The 20,430-nt window shown below is 40.2% G+C and overlaps 1 long non-coding RNA gene across 1 annotated transcript; it reads right to left on the bottom strand.

The window, feature by feature from the left end:
- Positions 1-6,117: 6,117 nt before the first annotated feature.
- LOC140038247 (uncharacterized) lies at positions 6,118-7,196 on the bottom strand. Its single transcript, XR_011842059.1, has 2 exons — positions 6,570-7,196; positions 6,118-6,329 (listed from the first exon to the last, which is right to left on the bottom strand). It is a non-coding gene; the product is annotated as an uncharacterized lncRNA (long non-coding RNA).
- Between the last annotated feature and the right edge of the window lie 13,234 nt (positions 7,197-20,430).

The following is a 20,430-nucleotide window of genomic DNA, read 5'->3' on the forward strand; positions in this document are numbered from 1 at the left end:
TCTTTTCAACTCAAACTCGCCCCCAGTGTGGGGTTTGCGATTCTCAGGGGTTGCCAAACGAAATATTTTATTCTGAAGGCTCAAAAAGGATAACTAGGGATAGAATGCTTGATCGGAAAAGAAGAGGGCCTGACTTTAATTCCGTTCCCTACATTAACTCTGAAAAGAAATTTTCATTAATGGGAAATTTTTGGCATGTATCCGAATTAATTGACTGAGGAAGACCCTTGCATAGACGATCCACCAGATGAAATTCTTCCTTTTCTTTTTTCAACATTGGAACCCAAGTGGAATCAAATTTCCAATTTGCGGTTCTCTCCCTTTTAGCCTTAGCATTTTGGCTTTTCTCTTTTTCTTTTTCAAAATTTCCCAATCTCCTTCCCCAATGCGGGGTACGACCATGAGTGCATTAGAAAAGAACCATCAATTTTAGCTCAAAATGGGGATGCAAGGGGTGATCAGTGTTTAGGTTGTAGAAACGATGGCCAAAGCATCATTCTTACACCTTATGACAACCAAAGTAACGAAACGGTTATTGAAAATCCATTCCACTATTTGATATTTGAAAATTTTCCAACATAGGGTAGTGATCATTAGGGCTCTTATTTGAAACGAAATTATTCTTTCATAGGCTCAAATGGGAGATCAAGTGATAAAAATCTGTATAGGTAGAGAAAAGAATGCTCGAAGTATCACTCCAAATTTTCCAAACGAATAAGGATGATGCACATTTTTGCTTTCACTTAGATGTGATTGAATCGATTAAACACAATGGATATTTTCAAGCAAAGATGGCCCCAATTTGCGATTTATCAATCAATGTGACTGATTTTATTTTGGGGTTCAGTGAAGGAAAAAAGATATCTCATTGGGCCTTCTGAATGACCTCTTTTAATTCTGAACACTCTTATTGTGAATTTTCAGGTCGGAGGTTGAAAAAAAATCCCAATTTAGTCTTATTTCTTAAAATTCATCATGCAATCTCCAATGAATAAGAATAAAGAATGAAATGTACATAAATATACACAAAACAATGATTGTCCAAAAAGTTTATTGCTGAAAAAGTTTGAAACAAATTTTCTCATTCAATTACGATACAAGTGAGAAGAGAGAAACTTGTAAAGAGCTCCACATATACACTTTTTGTCTCCTTTTCAAATATACAAAATTTCCCTTTGGAAAACAATTACAACATCTATCAGAGGGTTTTCATCGTAGGATCCGCCCAAGAATCAAATAACACTTGTAATCTTCAAACTTTATTGGATTAAAATTATCATCAGATATAGAAGAACATTTCCGTCTTATTGAAATATTTTTATGAATGCAAGGGAGGGGGGAAACAAAAGAAAAATACCCCGAGTTAGTAGACAAAACTGCAAAATCGGTATGCATGTCCTATGGGGGGAACCCTTTTTATGCCAAGGGTAGGCCTAGCATGAAAATGCAATCCTCTAAGGTAGGCACCATACCATACCTGATGGATCTGTTCAACTCATTGAGCGAAAAATAATTTTGAAAGAATTTGGTCAATTAGGGTGACGAGAGATATTTATCAAAATGAGGTCAACGTCCGAATAGATTGATCACCTTTGATTTGCAAAAGGCACGGGTTTGACCTTGACGAACCTCCCATCGAAAAGATTGGAATTCGTTTTAACAAATTTTCTCAGTGAATTACGGGTCAAAACCCTAATTGATCAAATGATTGGATGCAATGGACGATTTTTCAAAATTGACTAGATCTCCCAATTTGAAATTTGACAATGAAATCCTAATAGGGCAAATGGGTTGAATGACATTGACAATTTATTTAAAATCGACCGAATTACCCTAAAAGGGAAACAGGTCAAATGAATTGAATGAAATTTATCCGAAATTAATCAGATCACCCTAAAAGGGGCAAATTGATCAAATAGATTGAACGAAACATGATTTATTCAAAATCGGCTCGGCTGCCCTAAAAATGGGTAAATTGGTCAAATGAATGAAATTGAATGAATTGGCAAAATGGATTGGTTGAATTGTCCGGCCATTGGTCATTTCAAAATTATTGAGGTGCATTAGTCTATGACCTTCTAAAAATCAAATTTTGGCCTCAATTTATTTTCGTCTCAATAGGAGGAATCACTTGTGAATTTCTTCAAATTAATGTCCTTTACGCAAGGGATTTTTACCAATTTTTGATAAAATGGCCAAAAGGTGATTATTAGATGTTCATATTCCAAAAATTGCTTCATGAAAATGATCGAATCTTTACCTTACCTTGTGCACTACCCCTTCGGATGGTACGAGAAAGGTAAACGTGCAAGTCTCATTTGGATTATATATCCGAGACATGGGGTGGTTTATTCCTAACATGGGATCCCCTAAATGGCATTCCCTTTCTAGGGTTTATGCATGATGCCATTTTATTAAAGCGATGTAAATATGTGACAAATATGACCTAAAGGACATAAATAATGTATCGGGGGGAAAAAGTCTAAAAATGAAATATATTTATTGAAAATCAAGTGCAAAGACTGAAATTTAAACATGTGAGCTATCTAGAGGGTGAGTCACTAAAAGAGTGCCAAAAGGGCCTCTTATCGCTAAGGCATATGAATGCAAGCCAAGAAACAAAAAAATGGTTAGTGCAATTGATAGTACACATAACACATTGGGAGCAATTAAGAAAAGAAATACAATAAAGCAAGTAAAAGGGGTGGAACCCCTTCCCTCGTGCCTAATGTGCTTAAAATAGGGTGAGGCCGACTCTACCTTAGGTCATTCTAATATGGATGCATGAGGCTGGGGTTCACTAATGCCTAGACTCGATAAAGCTTCGGCTCCCAAGCCTTCAGACCTAAAGGCGAAGGGTCATCACTCCCAGGGCCTTCGATCGGTGGCTCGAGTGATCCCTTAGGTAGCGCTATGGGCGCAGAGCACACCATCCGCCTACCCAAGGCAATCGATCCTAATCCTACAAGGCGGTGTGGGATGGCGCCCACGAAAAATAAAATAAAATGGGATAAAGCAAGTAAACATGCACGTATGAAGTGTTCCCCTATTTTGAGGGAAGGGGTTGAGAACCACGCGAGGCTCTAAAGGTGACACACCCCCTCCCAAGTGCAATGCAAGCGCGAGATAAATAAGTAAACATACATTCAAACATACATTCATGAGTCGAGGGATTGGTTTGAGACGCGAGTGATGCAAAATCCTAAAAGGGGAAAAAAATGCAACCCTAAAACACCCAAATGTAATATATGAAAAGGTTAAAAAAGGAAAAGGTTGATTAAATCAAATTTGCTCGGACTCTCGAATGTCCCCAGTGGAGTCGCCAACTGTCGCGCCCCACTTTTCGATCGTCGAAATGTATGATGTGTGAAGTGTGGTGTGAACGTATGCAAAATAAAAGTAAAGGCCATGGGACTTTGGAAAGCGACGATTTGGCCAAAAAAATAGTTTTAAAAAGGGTTTTGAAATGAAAAGTTTGGAGTCGCCACTTGGTAATGGTTTAAGGTGTACCAAGTCACCCAAGAATGAGTTTTAAAGTCAAGTAGTAATAAACCCTTTTTAAAACGACTCCTAGTCTACGTAAACCAAAGAAAAAGGTTCGGGAGTCACGTTTGACAAAGGGGAAGGCAAGGATAGAATCCAAGGCACCCCTTTGACCTAGCCAAGGCTAGTTGCGTTGATTTAATCAAAGATTTTCTTGTTTTAACCAAAGAATTTATTACATTTGAGTGCCCTACATGAATGCAAACCCTAGACCTAGGGGAATTGGGGGAAATTTCCCTTCAAAGGTTGAGTGGTGCCAATCACATTAATTGTGAAGCCCAATATTAATCCTTTGAAGAAGTCACGAATAATGCAAGTGGGATGCAAATGAATGAAATGCATGCGTGCAATGTGAGGACATGAGTTTGAAAAAGTAATAAAAGAAAATAAATATGTAAATGAAAGTGTGCACGTGAGTGGGCAATGTACGGTATGTGAAATGGTAATATGAAGTGCATGTGTGCAAGTAATGATAAAAGTGTTCGTGTGCAAGTGAAGGTAAAAGGGTTCGTGTGCAAGTGGAGACAAAAAAGTGTTCGTGTGCAAGTGAAGGTGATAAAAAGGTGCATGTGTGCAAATGAGACAAAAAGTGAAAGTGTAATGATAGAGTGGATTGAGAGTGCGTGAGCCTAGGGAATTCATGCATATTGGGTACGGGAGACCTAAATCGTGACTTGATTTTCCCTTTGATTAGAAGGCGAAACTAGCGTGCTAAGGCTATCGAGTAGCCACACTCGCTCGTTTCCCTTTTCAAGAGGGGACTCTCAAGCAAAATGAACCCTATAGCTAGTATGGGATGCAAAACCTAAGAATGAGGGGAAAGGGGGTTCGAGGAGCATGCCAAGTGATAAAACTAAGAAAAAATGCATGATATGTGGTGCACAGGCAAATAATGCATTAGTGAAAAACAAAGGAAAAATTCTATTGGGTCTAGCGTTGGACTAGCCCTTCCTATGAATTCCTAATGAAATAATGAACCACAACTAGCATTGGACTAGTGTGGTGACGTTCGTCCATCACATTCATTCATGCTATAGAAAGCGAGTAGACATGCCAAACACTTATAAGCACATAGCACATAACATTTAGCATGCTCGACTAGATGCAAAGCCCTAACAAAGCAAATTAACACGTAGTAACTAAGCATGCAAGACACATAAGACAATTAAAGCCCTAACTATTACATTTGCTAGCTAGGCACATGACTTCGATAGGTCTTCATTGAATGCTCCTCCAAACCCTATCTATTACATTAGGGAGACCCCACTACAATCTAAAAGGGGGAAAAGAATAAAATAATTAAATCCCTAACTATTACAAGCCAAGAGGTGTACACATACCCCATAATGAATAACTTAAATAAAAAGCAAAAGTAAGTAAAAAAAATGAAGAGAATTAAAGAAAGGCAAAGAAAGCAAAGTAGACAGGCATATTCACATAACACGTAGGAGCACGTAGGAAAAAATAAACTCAAGAATATAGAAGTTACCTCCCTCGCAACGGAAATCGAGTAAATGAGATATTAGCTTCAAAACAATAAAAAGGTCAAGGTACCAATTTATTTGGCAAATAATCACAAAGGATAAAAAATAAGCATGAATTTGAATCAATTAAATCATGTCGACAATTCACATTTAAGAAGTCAAGAGAAGAAAGGACCTGATTGCAAAGATTGACAAAGTTTGGAGGTCAAAATTAAAGAAAAATAAAGTTCAGGGACCTATTTGCAATTAAAGCAAGGACCGAATTAAAAGAAGTTGAAAATGTCCAGGGCCACAATACAATTAGGGAGAAATTCAGGGACTGATTTGCAAAATCGTTTTCTGGTTTCTTAATGGACCAAGCCATTGGGCCATTTCCTTTATTTGTTTGGGCCAAAGCCTTACAAGCCCAACCGAAAATCCAAAACAAAAAGGGAATGGGCCATCTTCACCTTTCTTGGGCCAAGATAACTTGACCCAATCGAAAGTCCAAGGAAAACAAGTGGGCTAGTATAATATTTTGACCCAAACATTAGCCAACCAAAAAGATGGGCCTTGACCCTCTAGCCCGAACCAAAAAACCAAACAAAATAAAGTAAAACGACTTTCTTAAACCCAAACAAAAATAACCTCTTAGCCCAAGGCACTTGTTTCATTAAACCCAACATGATAAAATCAAAATAAATTATTGAACCACAATTAGAACCTACAAACAAGAATTAATCTAGTAAAAGGACTATTCATGCTTATTAGAAGATGATTTAAATCTAGAAGGGAGAAACAAACGCACTTTTTCCACTTTTCGGGTCATATCAGAACAAGGGGAAGCTGAGGGGTTAAAATGCAACAAGAGCAGGGACCTAATTGAAGGACTTATGAAGGTGTTGGAGGAAAAATTATGAAGTCCTAAAATTCTGGGGTTAAATCATAATGGAAAGGGAAATTGAGGGACTGGAATCATGAATTTAATCAAGCAATCCTCTTCTTCCCAAATTGGCTCAACGTTCGCTGCTATTTCATTCCTCTTTGCAACCAGAAAATTCAACTTCGGACTCCAATCAACAAAACAAAACAAAAGCAAAACAAATGACTCTCACATGAATCCCCTCGCACGCCATTTTATGTCATGAATTTAAATCCATACAAGAGGAACACCAAACAAACGAGAAGCGGAGCAGATTGCCAAAACAAACGGACGCCCAAACAAACCCATTCGAATCAATTATTTTGACAAGCATGAAACAGTCGAACGTATATAAATCAGAAATTAATCCATTCTTCAGGCCGAACTTTCATTGAAGCATTCTGTCGAACAACAAACAGCCATTAAAAAACTTCACCAATTTCTCGCCCAATTGACATGAATCAGCACCCAAAATTTCATCAAATGCAAGAAAACTCCAGTCCAATCGACATTCAAAGCATACATACTTCCAATTAGTGAATAATTCAACAGAGAAATGGCTACAAGCCACAACGTGAAAAATAAAACACGCTTCGAAAACTTACATGAAAACTGAAATTTGAAGGATGATGGTGGCTTACCGTTTGTTTCTTGGTAAAAATTTTGCGGGTGCTGATGTCGGATTTGGTTGCTTGGGCGGGCGGTTGGCCACTTGTTTGTGCCGGCAGAGGGCGGAGCTTGAACTATGATGGAAGAAGCGATGAAGCTGGCGTCGCGCGTGACGGAAGAGGGCGGCAACAGCTTCCCGCGAACGGCAGTTCCAGCTGCTCTGCTTCCTCAGTCGCAAGCTCTTTGTCCGCTGCTATCCTCTCTTTCTCTGTTTCTAATTTTCCCAGCTTTTCCCTTCATCCGCCGCCCTTGATTTTTCTCCTCCTTTTCTGATTTTTCCTCCTCGGCTCTCCACTCTCTCGGCCCTCAACCGCAGCCGTTCTCCCTTTTCTATTTTTTCCACTCTAGCTTCTCCCAGCCGAAGCCTTCTTCTCTTTTCAGATTTTTAGCCTTCCCCCCAGCCGTTCTTTTTCTCCTTTTTTCCGCTATCTCTCCGCTGTTTTTCTTAGCCCACAGACTCTCCCCAGATTTTTCCCTACTCTCCCCTCCTTTTTCGATTTCGTTTTTCCTCTCCCCTTTCCTCCGAAGCCCCCTCCCTGTTTTTTCTCTCTTTTTGGCCGTCAGCCTCCCCTTGGCCTCCACCAAGTGTGTTTGACACCTACCCCTATACACTTGTCCTATAATTCTTTAGACACTTGTCTAATGATTGTTGTGTACACTTGTTCAACATGCCCACTTCCACCTATTTTGCCATTTTCATTTTTCTTCAAAAATCAATGAATGATAAATTAACAATTTTCAAACCAAATTTAAGAGAATTAAGGCCACTTTTATCATCTTACAAAAATAAAAATGATGAATCTAACCCAATTAAATAAAAAAAAAAAATAATAATAATAATAAATAATAAATGATAAAGATGAAATTTAAAAATAATCAAAATTTGGTGTCTACACCAGTCCTTTTTCCACTTGACGGTCCAGGGTCGGTCTTGGTTGGTTGCTGGGTTCCTTTCTTTTCACGCGCTTTACTCGGGCAATGAGCAATTCGATGCTCGGCGCTCCCACAGCACAGACATCTCCCTCCTCTTTTCCAACAATTCTCTTCAAAATGATTGGATTTTCTACAATAGCCACAATATGGTAGAGGAATTGGGGTCTGATCTCCTTGTGAGATATCCCTCAGTGGTCCTTTTTCCCTTGAGTTTCCTCCCGGCGTATCCTCCTTAAGTGTCTCCAGAATTGTCACACCCCTCACTCCACGACCCTTCTTCGCCAAGGGCCTACCTTGCTCACCCTGTTCTGGCAATTTTCCCCTTTTCTTGCCCCTTTTCTTGGCATAGAAGATCGTCCCCTGTGGCCTTACAATTCCTGCCCTTTGGGTCAGCCTCCTTTGAACCTCTATTTCATCTCGGAGAATCGAAATTTCCTGATACGGATCAATCCAATGTGTCATCTTACGGAAGTGCTGGAACTCGGGTACTAGCCTGTCGGGCAAAACAATGAGCCATAATACATTCCTAAGTACAAGTGGCATTCTCGATCCTCGTACAGTTATTGTTTCCCTTTTCTTCTCTTGATTCTTGGCCTCGCTTAGTTCCACGGCCACGACCACGTCCACGACTGCTTATTCCTTACATATATATATTTTTATATTTTTTTTTCTCTCTTTTCTTTTTCCCCTTTCCCCAAGGTAATTCAACGCATAACCACAGTAAAGTGACAAAAGTAATCAAATTCTAGCACACCAATTACACCAATGACATATGCACATATAACACACCATGTATCAAGAAAACGGTTAATCAGATACACCAATACATGCCAAATTAGACAGATAATCCTATGCACAATACTCAAACCACTGTTATGTCATAGCGGTATCAAAGCAAATCAAGAGTAAAGGCGATATAGTCCCAGACCCAATTAAAATAACCCCGTCCGATCCCTCACGTCACTTACCATGCAAACTAGATATCCAATAACCTCATGGACTCATTCCAGCCAAACAAAGCCTATTCATGTTCCCAATATGCAAATCTCACATACTTAACACCGTTTCAACTCTGGAGTACTCAGGCACAAGAATCCGAAATAAGACAATTCACCTCTCGAGCTGGCCAGTCCCAAGAGTAAATCATCTATTTTACAGATTCCTACCCGACATACATATCTATCTTCCTCGAATCCCATGATAAAGATCTTTACACTTATGGCATGTCTGGTTCATAACTTACGCTCAAACGAGCACTTAGACATATTCATGAAATCAGGACCATACACCACTTGGCCCAAGCTCATTCCGCGCAGAGACCACGCGAAGCAGGCTCTGATACCAATTGTAACAGCCCCACTTTCCCCTAAGGCGAACCAAAGGGGTGAGCGGACTGCCTGCCCAGCTCTCGCCAGGACTCACGATGCAGACTAGAACTATCTACAGCGATCCGGAACTTACGAACGAGCGTAAATGAGTCAAAATGGTAAAATAACCCAAAATTTTAAAACAATGAAATCCGAAGTCGGCCATGAATAGTGACCGACCCGTCAGAACCCAACCGAAATAGCCAACAAACATTCACATATGAACTTTAGCGTTTACAAATCAAAATGACATACAAAAGTTTTCAAAAGTTAATATATACACACGGTTTGCCAAATCAAAAGAGAAAACGCCCCAAAAGTACACTTAGGGTTTTAATACATGAGCTATACAAAAGATATGTTCAACTAGCTCAATTTGGCGGCCATTTGTCAAATCCAGACCAAAAGGGTTTATTTTCCTGTAAGGAAAACAAAAGGAACAGAAAGGGGTGAGCTTGCGCTCAATGAGATACCAAACAGATAGCATTAAAATCATAGCATTTCACATTTAACAAATCAGGTACACATGTCAGAGGTAAAGCAAAAGAACCAATGATTCAAATCAGAAGGATACGGGTGGCTCTCAGGAGCCAAATTTCCCAGCGCAGTACTTGATCCAAACCGGTTGACTCTCCGTCAACGTATATAGAACCAACGCGTCCGTAGACCCCTCTTTACACCGAATTCCGTCCACCAAACACCCCTTTACCGGGCCCGCTCACCGTAACCGAACAGAAATGGTAATACTCGAGTATACCCGGAATCAAGGGTCTCAATACCCAAAATCCCCGAACAGACTACCGTGGTTCGTTATCTAATCGTCCAGGCCCTTGCCGGCCCGACTCGAATAACTTAGCCACAGGATTGAGCTCATAGGTCATAGAAATCCGAACAGATGCAGACACAGATAACAGATTCAAATTTTGCATAGTAAATTGGCATATGAACAGACTAGAGAACGAGTGTGATAAAGTACACCCTCGTCTCGAACAAATAAACAGATTGCAGAGCAGAAATCAAGTTAAACAGATTGCAGAGCAGAAATCAAGTTAAACAGCAATGGAGGGGAGTGGTACACTCACCGGCTCAACTTCAAAAGTTTTTACTTCAGATTGGCCTTAATCGCCAAGAAACCCTAAAATAATCAAAATAAACCAATTGAAGGTTTCATATCCAAAATCGAGTAAACGGAATGCACAAGTGAGGCTCGACTACACGTCGTACGCCTTGCCCAAAAATACTAATGCAAGGGTGCAAAAACATGATTTTCTTGGAAACAAAAGATAACATGAAGACTTAGGGTCAACAACCCAAAAGCCCTTCATTTCCATCAAAAGGCAAATCCAACTTAAAGAACCAAACGGCCTAGAAAATCGGACAGCATTTCCCCTAAATTTCTTACTTTTCCAGCCATTAAGGCTTCATGATTTCCTCAAATCAGTCCCAACACCTCACACAAAAGTCATCTCATATCCCAAAAGCCGTTCACTAGGCTCAAAGCAATACAAGTACAAAAGTTAGCTAGGAAATGACCGGAATAAGAGTAAGCCTTAAAACATGCAAACAAGTACAATGAGACTCGATAACGAATCATAAAGCCATGCCAATCACAACCCCAATAGGGTTTCATATACATATATAAGCATAATAGCAAACCAGAAAATCAGAAAATATAACTCATTTGATCAATCAACAAAAACAGGTTTGGCCTCCGTATGCGGTAATGGCACAAAATGCGTTGGGCTTATCGGATGAGGGCGTAAGACCCACCATCTCGAAGCTAAAAGACAGGGCTACAACAATGTAGAAGGCCTCTCAGTCCAAATCCTAGCACAACTAGGTCAAATGTGCCAAATACTAAACCAGAATTACCAAAACAGGTTTGCAAAACACACAAAACTGTAATGAACACAACTCAGTCTATACAAGTCCAAATGCCGAAGTTCCTAAGGCATAGGTTAGCTAAGACATCCAGCTACATTTCATCAGAAGACACCAACTTCAAAATCGAAACCAATGCCAGTCAAAATAGACAATTACTATCGCAGTTCGCACATTCTGTTCACCCAGAACAGCAACAGTAAAAACGGCATAACTCACTCTACACTACTCCAAATGCCCTGAAATTTTGCAGGCACTTCAAACTCATCAATACCTACAACTTTCATGTTTTGAGAAAAGTCCAATTGGGCCTCTATCTATGACCTAAAATTTCGGACAGAATGTTCAACCAAGAACCCTAATTTTCCAGAAATTCTTCCAAATTCAAAATTGATTGCAATTTCCTATCATATGCACCTACTAGAGCTAAAGCCCCTTATCAACAACCATCAAAAACAACCACACCATCAAGATCATATGAAACCAGAAAATTCATCATAAAATTGAAACCTTCACCAAAACACTTCAAATCAAGAAACAAGTCACATAATCCATCACTTTAGGTCCCATTAAGCACCATATAAGCATCAATAAGTGTAGTGGAATGTTTAATCATCACTTACCTAAGAAATAAGAGAAGAGGAGTTGTAGACCACCCTAGCTCTTCAAGAAAACTTCACCAAACAACCTCTATCACCAACTAGAAAGATTTTTATGGAGTAGAAATGGATGTAAGCAAATGTTTTTGGGTGATTTGCACCAAGTAGTAGCTAGAACTTGAAGAGTTTCTTCTTCCTTCCTTGCACAAGAGGTTCGGCCAACAAGAGGTAAGAAATGGTATTTTTTTGTGCATTTTTGAGATATTTAACCAATTTTTGGTCAAAAGTCAAAATAGTGAATAGTAAATCTTAAGTCAAACCACTAAGAGGGTGACACTTGTCACCTCATTAATGCAAGCTTATCACTTCTTATACCTCTCACATCAATCAAATCTCACTCTCTACTTATCTCTTACCACCCGATAAATTTTACACAGTATCCGGAATTTAACCTAATTGGCCGAATTTTTCCGAACTTTTCGCACTAGTGGGTCCCACGTCCGATATACGTTCTTAATTTCTCAAAATCCATTCGATACTAGAAAAATCATCTAAAAACTATATTTACTCACAAAAATTATCTAGAAAATTTTCCGGATACAGAAAGTGCAGAAAACAAGCCATAGAAAATAAGAAAGCCTAGAAAAATAATAAAACCTAGAAAATGGAAAAGTTACGGGTTCTCACACTCTCTCCCCCTTAAAGAAATTTCGCCCTCGAAATTTTCTCTTCAAAATTTAAAGTAACCAATGGCCTGTACCTTCTTCGTCTTCAGAGTCAGAAGAAACGAGATTCTTCATTCCAGTCCTTTTTCCACTTGACGGTCCAGGGTCGGTCTTGGTTGGTTGCTGGGTTCCTTTCTTTTCACGCGCTTTACTCGGGCAATGAGCAATTCGATGCTCGGCGCTCCCACAGCACAGACATCTCCCTCCTCTTTTCCAACAATTCTCTTCAAAATGATTGGATTTTCTACAATAGCCACAATATGGTAGAGGAATTGGGGTCTGATCTCCTTGTGAGATATCCCTCAGTGGTCCTTTTTCCCTTGAGTTTCCTCCCGGCGTATCCTCCTTAAGTGTCTCCAGAATTGTCACACCCCTCACTCCACGACCCTTCTTCGCCAAGGGCCTACCTTGCTCACCCTGTTCTGGCAATTTTCCCCTTTTCTTGCCCCTTTTCTTGGCATAGAAGATCGTCCCCTGTGGCCTTACAATTCCTGCCCTTTGAGCTTCCTCTGGCGTCCCCATAGAAGTATTACCTTGTGCCATTGCTACAGTCTCCTTGGAAATCTCTTCGTATTTCCTCTTTAACTCCATGTTTTGGTGTGAAAGCTCAAGTTTCTCCGAATACTCTTGCTTCCATTGCCTTTCCCAGTACTCGGTCAGCCTCCTTTGAACCTCTATTTCATCTCGGAGAATCGAAATTTCCTGATACGGATCAATCCAATGTGTCATCTTACGGAAGTGCTGGAACTCGGGTACTAGCCTGTCGGGCAAAACAATGAGTCATAATACATTCCTAAGTACAAGTGGCATTCTCGATCCTCGTACAGTTATTGTTTCCCTTTTCTTCTCTTGATTCTTGGCCTCGCTTAGTTCCACGGCCACGACCACGTCCACGACTGCTTATTCCTTACATATATATATATTTATATTTTTTTTTCTCTCTTTTCTTTTTCCCCTTTCCCCAAGGTAATTCAACGCATAACCACAGTAAAGTGACAAAAGTAATCAAATTCTAGCACACCAATTACACCAATGACATATGCACATATAACACACCATGTATCAAGAAAACGGTTAATCAGATACACCAATACATGCCAAATTAGACAGATAATCCTATGCACAATACTCAAACCACTGTTATGTCATAGCGGTATCAAAGCAAATCAAGAGTAAAGGCGATATAGTCCCAGACCCAATTAAAATAACCCCGTCCGATCCCTCACGTCACTTACCATGCAAACTAGATATCCAATAACCTCATGGACTCATTCCAGCCAAACAAAGCCTATTCATGTTCCCAATATGCAAATCTCACATACTTAACACCGTTTCAACTCTGGAGTACTCAGGCACAAGAATCCGAAATAAGACAATTCACCTCTCGAGCTGGCCAGTCCCAAGAGTAAATCATCTATTTTACAGATTCCTACCCGACATACATATCTATCTTCCTCGAATCCCATGATAAAGATCTTTACACTTATGGCATGTCTGGTTCATAACTTACGCTCAAACGAGCACTTAGACATATTCATGAAATCAGGACCATACACCACTTGGCCCAAGCTCATTCCGCGCAGAGACCACGCGAAGCAGGCTCTGATACCAATTGTAACAGCCCCACTTTCCCCTAAGGCGAACCAAAGGGGTGAGCGGACTGCCTGCCCAGCTCTCGCCAGGACTCACGATGCAGACTAGAACTATCTACAGCGATCCGGAACTTACGAACGAGCGTAAATGAGTCAAAATGGTAAAATAACCCAAAATTTTAAAACAATGAAATCCGAAGTCGGCCATGAATAGTGACCGACCCGTCAGAACCCAACCGAAATAGCCAACAAACATTCACATATGAACTTTAGCGTTTACAAATCAAAATGACATACAAAAGTTTTCAAAAGTTAATATATACACACGGTTTGCCAAATCAAAAGAGAAAACGCCCCAAAAGTACACTTAGGGTTTTAATACATGAGCTATACAAAAGATATGTTCAACTAGCTCAATTTGGCGGCCATTTGTCAAATCCAGACCAAAAGGGTTTATTTTCCTGTAAGGAAAACAAAAGGAACAGAAAGGGGTGAGCTTGCGCTCAATGAGATACCAAACAGATAGCATTAAAATCATAGCATTTCACATTTAACAAATCAGGTACACATGTCAGAGGTAAAGCAAAAGAACCAATGATTCAAATCAGAAGGATACGGGTGGCTCTCAGGAGCCAAATTTCCCAGCGCAGTACTTGATCCAAACCGGTTGACTCTCCGTCAACGTATATAGAACCAACGCGTCCGTAGACCCCTCTTTACACCGAATTCCGTCCACCAAACACCCCTTTACCGGGCCCGCTCACCGTAACCGAACAGAAATGGTAATACTCGAGTATACCCGGAATCAAGGGTCTCAATACCCAAAATCCCCGAACAGACTACCGTGGTTCGTTATCTAATCGTCCAGGCCCTTGCCGGCCCGACTCGAATAACTTAGCCACAGGATTGAGCTCATAGGTCATAGAAATCCGAACAGATGCAGACACAGATAACAGATTCAAATTTTGCATAGTAAATTGGCATATGAACAGACTAGAGAACGAGTGTGATAAAGTACACCCTCGTCTCGAACAAATAAACAGATTGCAGAGCAGAAATCAAGTTAAACAGATTGCAGAGCAGAAATCAAGTTAAACAGCAATGGAGGGGAGTGGTACACTCACCGGCTCAACTTCAAAAGTTTTTACTTCAGATTGGCCTTAATCGCCAAGAAACCCTAAAATAATCAAAATAAACCAATTGAAGGTTTCATATCCAAAATCGAGTAAACGGAATGCACAAGTGAGGCTCGACTACACGTCGTACGCCTTGCCCAAAAATACTAATGCAAGGGTGCAAAAACATGATTTTCTTGGAAACAAAAGATAACATGAAGACTTAGGGTCAACAACCCAAAAGCCCTTCATTTCCATCAAAAGGCAAATCCAACTTAAAGAACCAAACGGCCTAGAAAATCGGACAGCATTTCCCCTAAATTTCTTACTTTTCCAGCCATTAAGGCTTCATGATTTCCTCAAATCAGTCCCAACACCTCACACAAAAGTCATCTCATATCCCAAAAGCCGTTCACTAGGCTCAAAGCAATACAAGTACAAAAGTTAGCTAGGAAATGACCGGAATAAGAGTAAGCCTTAAAACATGCAAACAAGTACAATGAGACTCGATAACGAATCATAAAGCCATGCCAATCACAACCCCAATAGGGTTTCATATACATATATAAGCATAATAGCAAACCAGAAAATCAGAAAATATAACTCATTTGATCAATCAACAAAAACAGGTTTGGCCTCCGTATGCGGTAATGGCACAAAATGCGTTGGGCTTATCGGATGAGGGCGTAAGACCCACCATCTCGAAGCTAAAAGACAGGGCTACAACAATGTAGAAGGCCTCTCAGTCCAAATCCTAGCACAACTAGGTCAAATGTGCCAAATACTAAACCAGAATTACCAAAACAGGTTTGCAAAACACACAAAACTGTAATGAACACAACTCAGTCTATACAAGTCCAAATGCCGAAATTCCTAAGGCATAGGTTAGCTAAGACATCCAGCTACATTTCATCAGAAGACACCAACTTCAAAATCGAAACCAATGCCAGTCAAAATAGACAATTACTATCGCAGTTCGCACATTCTGTTCACCCAGAACAGCAACAGTAAAAACGGCATAACTCACTCTACACTACTCCAAATGCCCTGAAATTTTGCAGGCACTTCAAACTCATCAATACCTACAACTTTCATGTTTTGAGAAAAGTCCAATTCGGCCTCTATCTATGACCTAAAATTTCGGACAGAATGTTCAACCAAGAACCCTAATTTTCCAGAAATTCTTCCAAATTCAAAATTGATTGCAATTTCCTATCATATGCACCTACTAGAGCTAAAGCCCCTTATCAACAACCATCAAAAACAACCACACCATCAAGATCATATGAAACCAGAAAATTCATCATAAAATTGAAACCTTCACCAAAACACTTCAAATCAAGAAACAAGTCACATAATCCATCACTTTAGGTCCCATTAAGCACCATATAAGCATCAATAAGTGTAGTGGAATGTTTAATCATCACTTACCTAAGAAATAAGAGAAGAGGAGTTGTAGACCACCCTAGCTCTTCAAGAAAACTTCACCAAACAACCTCTATCACCAACTAGAAAGATTTTTATGGAGTAGAAATGGATGTAAGCAAATGTTTTTGGGTGATTTGCACCAAGTAGTAGCTAGAACTTGAAGAGTTTCTTCTTCCTTCCTTGCACAAGAGGTTCGGCCAACAAGAGGTAAGAAATGGTATTTTTTTGTGCATTTTTGAGATATTTAACCAATTTTTGGTCAAAAGTCAAAATAGTGAATAGTAAATCTTAAGTCAAACCACTAAGAGGGTGACACTTGTCACCTCATTAATGCAAGCTTATCACTTCTTATACCTCTCACATCAATCAAATCTCACTCTCTACTTATCTCTTACCACCCGATAAATTTTACACAGTATCCGGAATTTAACCTAATTGGCCGAATTTTTCCGAACTTTTCGCACTAGTGGGTCCCACGTCCGATATACGTTCTTAATTTCTCAAAATCCATTCGATACTAGAAAAATCATCTAAAAACTATATTTACTCACAAAAATTATCTAGAAAATTTTCCGGATACAGAAAGTGCAGAAAACAAGCCATAGAAAATAAGAAAGCCTAGAAAAATAATAAAACCTAGAAAATGGAAAAGTTACGGGTTCTCACACTCTCTCCCCCTTAAAGAAATTTCGCCCTCGAAATTTTCTCTTCAAAATTTAAAGTAACCAATGGCCTGTACCTTCTTCGTCTTCAGAGTCAGAAGAAACGAGATTCTTCATTCCAGTCCTTTTTCCACTTGACGGTCCAGGGTCGGTCTTGGTTGGTTGCTGGGTTCCTTTCTTTTCACGCGCTTTACTCGGGCAATGAGCAATTCGATGCTCGGCGCTCCCACAGCACAGACATCTCCCTCCTCTTTTCCAACAATTCTCTTCAAAATGATTGGATTTTCTACAATAGCCACAATATGGTAGAGGAATTGGGGTCTGATCTCCTTGTGAGATATCCCTCAGTGGTCCTTTTTCCCTTGAGTTTCCTCCCGGCGTATCCTCCTTAAGTGTCTCCAGAATTGTCACACCCCTCACTCCACGACCCTTCTTCGCCAAGGGCCTACCTTGCTCACCCTGTTCTGGCAATTTTCCCCTTTTCTTGCCCCTTTTCTTGGCATAGAAGATCGTCCCCTGTGGCCTTACAATTCCTGCCCTTTGAGCTTCCTCTGGCGTCCCCATAGAAGTATTACCTTGTGCCATTGCTACAGTCTCCTTGGAAATCTCTTCGTATTTCCTCTTTAACTCCATGTTTTGGTGTGAAAGCTCAAGTTTCTCCGAATACTCTTGCTTCCATTGCCTTTCCCAGTACTCGGTCAGCCTCCTTTGAACCTCTATTTCATCTCGGAGAATCGAAATTTCCTGATACGGATCAATCCAATGTGTCATCTTACGGAAGTGCTGGAACTCGGGTACTAGCCTGTCGGGCAAAACAATGAGTCATAATACATTCCTAAGTACAAGTGGCATTCTCGATCCTCGTACAGTTATTGTTTCCCTTTTCTTCTCTTGATTCTTGGCCTCGCTTAGTTCCACGGCCACGACCACGTCCACGACTGCTTATTCCTTACATATATATATATTTATATTTTTTTTTCTCTCTTTTCTTTTTCCCCTTTCCCCAAGGTAATTCAACGCATAACCACAGTAAAGTGACAAAAGTAATCAAATTCTAGCACACCAATTACACCAATGACATATGCACATATAACACACCATGTATCAAGAAAACGGTTAATCAGATACACCAATACATGCCAAATTAGACAGATAATCCTATGCACAATACTCAAACCACTGTTATGTCATAGCGGTATCAAAGCAAATCAAGAGTAAAGGCGATATAGTCCCAGACCCAATTAAAATAACCCCGTCCGATCCCTCACGTCACTTACCATGCAAACTAGATATCCAATAACCTCATGGACTCATTCCAGCCAAACAAAGCCTATTCATGTTCCCAATATGCAAATCTCACATACTTAACACCGTTTCAACTCTGGAGTACTCAGGCACAAGAATCCGAAATAAGACAATTCACCTCTCGAGCTGGCCAGTCCCAAGAGTAAATCATCTATTTTACAGATTCCTACCCGACATACATATCTATCTTCCTCGAATCCCATGATAAAGATCTTTACACTTATGGCATGTCTGGTTCATAACTTACGCTCAAACGAGCACTTAGAAATATTCATGAAATCAGGACCATACACCACTTGGCCCAAGCTCATTCCGCGCAGAGACCACGCGAAGCAGGCTCTGATACCAATTGTAACAGCCCCACTTTCCCCTAAGGCGAACCAAAGGGGTGAGCGGACTGCCTGCCCAGCTCTCGCCAGGACTCACGATGCAGACTAGAACTATCTACAGCGATCCGGAACTTACGAACGAGCGTAAATGAGTCAAAATGGTAAAATAACCCAAAATTTTAAAACAATGAAATCCGAAGTCGGCCATGAATAGTGACCGACCCGTCAGAACCCAACCGAAATAGCCAACAAACATTCACATATGAACTTTAGCGTTTACAAATCAAAATGACATACAAAAGTTTTCAAAAGTTAATATATACACACGGTTTGCCAAATCAAAAGAGAAAACGCCCCAAAAGTACACTTAGGGTTTTAATACATGAGCTATACAAAAGATATGTTCAACTAGCTCAATTTGGCGGCCATTTGTCAAATCCAGACCAAAAGGGTTTATTTTCCTGTAAGGAAAACAAAAGGAACAGAAAGGGGTGAGCTTGCGCTCAATGAGATACCAAACAGATAGCATTAAAATCATAGCATTTCACATTTAACAAATCAGGTACACATGTCAGAGGTAAAGCAAAAGAACCAATGATTCAAATCAGAAGGATACGGGTGGCTCTCAGGAGCCAAATTTCCCAGCGCAGTACTTGATCCAAACCGGTTGACTCTCCGTCAACGTATATAGAACCAACGCGTCCGTAGACCCCTCTTTACACCGAATTCCGTCCACCAAACACCCCTTTACCGGGCCCGCTCACCGTAACCGAACAGAAATGGTAATACTCGAGTATACCCGGAATCAAGGGTCTCAATACCCAAAATCCCCGAACAGACTACCGTGGTTCGTTATCTAATCGTCCAGGCCCTTGCCGGCCCGACTCGAATAACTTAGCCACAGGATTGAGCTCATAGGTCATAGAAATCCGAACAGATGCAGACACAGATAACAGATTCAAATTTTGCATAGTAAATTGGCATATGAACAGACTAGAGAACGAGTGTGATAAAGTACACCCTCGTCTCGAACAAATAAACAGATTGCAGAGCAGAAATCAAGTTAAACAGATTGCAGAGCAGAAATCAAGTTAAACAGCAATGGAGGGGAGTGGTACACTCACCGGCTCAACTTCAAAAGTTTTTACTTCAGATTGGCCTTAATCGCCAAGAAACCCTAAAATAATCAAAATAAACCAATTGAAGGTTTCATATCCAAAATCGAGTAAACGGAATGCACAAGTGAGGCTCGACTACACGTCGTACGCCTTGCCCAAAAATACTAATGCAAGGGTGCAAAAACATGATTTTCTTGGAAACAAAAGATAACATGAAGACTTAGGGTCAACAACCCAAAAGCCCTTCATTTCCATCAAAAGGCAAATCCAACTTAAAGAACCAAACGGCCTAGAAAATCGGACAGCATTTCCCCTAAATTTCTTACTTTTCCAGCCATTAAGGCTTCATGATTTCCTCAAATCAGTCCCAACACCTCACACAAAAGTCATCTCATATCCCAAAAGCCGTTCACTAGGCTCAAAGCAATACAAGTACAAAAGTTAGCTAGGAAATGACCGGAATAAGAGTAAGCCTTAAAACATGCAAACAAGTACAATGAGACTCGATAACGAATCATAAAGCCATGCCAATCACAACCCCAATAGGGTTTCATATACATATATAAGCATAATAGCAAACCAGAAAATCAGAAAATATAACTCATTTGATCAATCAACAAAAACAGGTTTGGCCTCCGTATGCGGTAATGGCACAAAATGCGTTGGGCTTATCGGATGAGGGCGTAAGACCCACCATCTCGAAGCTAAAAGACAGGGCTACAACAATGTAGAAGGCCTCTCAGTCCAAATCCTAGCACAACTAGGTCAAATGTGCCAAA

This window comes from Coffea arabica, chromosome 3e (assembly GCF_036785885.1).
Source record: "Coffea arabica cultivar ET-39 chromosome 3e, Coffea Arabica ET-39 HiFi, whole genome shotgun sequence".
Lineage (NCBI taxonomy): Eukaryota > Viridiplantae > Streptophyta > Magnoliopsida > Gentianales > Rubiaceae > Coffea > Coffea arabica.